This window comes from Diadema setosum, chromosome 12 (genome assembly GCF_964275005.1).
Source record: "Diadema setosum chromosome 12, eeDiaSeto1, whole genome shotgun sequence".
NCBI lineage: Eukaryota > Metazoa > Echinodermata > Echinoidea > Diadematoida > Diadematidae > Diadema > Diadema setosum.
This window is the reverse complement of record NC_092696.1, coordinates 16,604,451-16,607,294: the sequence shown is the minus strand read 5'-3', so window position 1 is coordinate 16,607,294 and position 2,844 is coordinate 16,604,451. Positions and strand designations below refer to the sequence as shown.

At 42.1% G+C, this 2,844-nt stretch overlaps 1 pseudogene; it reads right to left on the bottom strand.

The window, feature by feature from the left end:
- Positions 1-975: 975 nt before the first annotated feature.
- LOC140236210 (uncharacterized) lies at positions 976-1,971 on the bottom strand (annotated as a pseudogene).
- Between the last annotated feature and the right edge of the window lie 873 nt (positions 1,972-2,844).

Genomic DNA, 2,844 nt, shown 5'->3' with positions numbered 1-2,844 from the left:
TCTCCAAGTAAATCGTCTTAATAACGGGTTCTTGTCTCTCCAGATATCTATTACATGATAAACGTTTTTCATATTTTCTATTATTTCACAAGAGTGCTTCCAAGTGGACTTCATATTACCGCCCTCTCGGTCCAATGCCAAATTTTGAATAAAATTAAAATCTCCCCCTATTAATATTGTCTGTTCCGCATCATAATATTCTTGTATAGTCAAGTCTACAGCTTTAAAAAAATGCATGTGGTCTTTTTCATTATTTGGTGCATATTCATTACATATCATAAATTTTTTTCCATATACTTCCATTTTAACCAGCAAAAATCTCCCGTCAGAATCTTTCACTGTCTCTGTCAATTTTATATGTGGGATTTTCCGAAATATGATACACACTCCCCTACTAGAGGAGGTTCCATGACTGAATACAATATCGGCTCTTAATTGGTTCTTCCATAAACTTTCATCCTTATCAGTCGAATGGGTTTCCTGTAATAAAATAATATCCTTTTTTAATTTGGATAAAAAACAAAAGTATTTTTTCCTGGCTTTAAAGTCCCCTAACCCATTAACATTATGGGTCATTAACTTCAGATCCATATACATATTTCACAAGTAGGTAACCTTGAAAATTCTTATGACCCACCATGATCAAGACAAAACAGACAACAAAACATTGGCAATGAAAAAAACACACATACAATTTGCATGAAATCGAGTAAAACATGATCACAAGGAATCCAAATGCCCCTGGGCATCTTCACAGTTATTTTTTCCTCAGGTTGGCAAAAACAAATAATTTTCCCTACCACTTAATCACATGAATAGTGTATCTTGTCTTCGGAGATATCAATGTTAATATACTGCTGGCATGACAGGGTGCTGACTGCTGAGCTATGGCAGTCATGTCAAGAGCTTTTCAAAGTATGTCGTATTTTGTTTGACCATTGTCTACTGTGCAAAAGCAAACTGCCAATATCCATTCTATCTTGTGGTGTGCTGCTTGTACTCCACTTCTTTTCCGCTCTCAGTCTCCCTGTAAAACAATCGCGCCGGATATTTGAAGTGCACCTTTCGCTTTGGGTCCTCCTCTTTCAGCTTTCGTTTCAGTGGCAGCAATTTCCTCCTGCTTCTCGCACTTCCACCGGCAGCATCTCATCGACAAATATCTGGTGATCCTTTCCGTTGTGCTGAAAAGGCCTCTCCTTCAAATATCTGCGGGCACTGCTGATCACTGTTTGTCTGGTTGTGTATCTACTGAAAGCTACCACAACTGGGCGAGGAGGGCCGGGTTTTGGCCTGATGCGGCCTGTGCGATGAGCTCTTTCAATGCTCACTTCACCTTCCATTTGCATATTTGACTTGGCAAATTCTTTGATCAATTGCTCACACTTCCCAGCGTTTTCAGCACCTTCGGGAAACCCGCAAAACACAGCCGTATTCCTCATCTCTCTCGCAGTGAGGTCAACAAGACGCTCTCTCAATTTCATATTCTCCTTTTCTTGCTTGTTTACTTGGTCCTGTAACTGTTTGATATCAAAACGGCACGACTCTTGCTCCTCTTTCAAGTTACTGATTTCTTTCTCATTTGTTTCAATCTTACCAAGAGCTGTGTCCAACCTGGATGTGAGATTGGAGTTCATTTCGTCTATCTTGTGGATAAGGGTCGCGCGCGAGTAGTTCATCTGTGGTTGACTTCTCCCCGTCTACTCGTCGTTTTTTCTCAAGCGAGGAGCGTGGAGGTGATTCCGCCGACGCGCCCGGGCTGGTTCCCTCCAGATCTCGGTGAAGTGGATTCACTACCGTGTGCACTGCAGAGTCAGTTAAGCCGTGTGCATTATCACTGTCACTGTGCTCTTGCGTAGCCTTCTCCGTAGTAGCGTCGCTAAAATCCATCTTAGGGTCAGAATCCTCCTTTTCCTTGAAATAATGGGAGATTGTAACGACTCCTTGGTCTAAGATCCTTTTTCTCGATGTCATTTTGACTTTTCAAACTGTAATAGGCGAAATGAGCTGCAATTTTATTTCCTCCTAATGCCTCCGTACCACTCAGGCACGTCCTAACCGCACAGCGCCATCTTGGATTCGAGTTTCAGGATATTACTATGTTTTGATGTCTTAAAATACAATGGCGGCCATTTTTCAAGATGGCCGCCATATAAACATACTGTAATGTACACTACGTAGAATCGCGCAAAGACCTGACTTATCATTTAAGTTTTCCCCTTTTTTTTGGACAAGGGAGGTGCATAACATAACAAATTTATGAAGATTAAGGCCTGTAAGGCTTAGATTCATTGATAAAAATAATACAGGTTACCTGTTATAACGAAGTCGCTTATAACGAATGACCGCTTACAACAAAGCAATGCTAGCTGAAGTCCCGATTCTCTGTACATACAAACCTATAGCACAGCGATTCGTTTATAACGAAGTATTTGATGTGATCCCAAGCATTTTGTTGTAACAGGATTCGACTGTAGTATTACAGGGGCCGCGGAACGGGGGGGGGGGGGACTGCAGCCCTTCCTCCCCCCCCCCCCCCCCCCCACACACACACACTTTTGGTTCGTGAAAAAAAAAGGAAAAAAAAGGAAAAAATCGGGGAAAAATCAAAATACCCATGAATATGAATATCCCAAGATTCCGCCCTTACATAAAGTTCCCGTCTAAGCACCAGCATAGCAAAAGCGGGGGGAGGGGGATGGGGGGGGGGGATGGGGCAGTCGCCCCCTTAAGATTCTGAATAATTCTGAGTGCACAAGACTTATCACTTACATTCCGAAAAAAAAAATCAAAAGTTCCGTCATGTACAAGGGGAGTATCCCCTTTAAATCAACCCTTTCCTCTCTC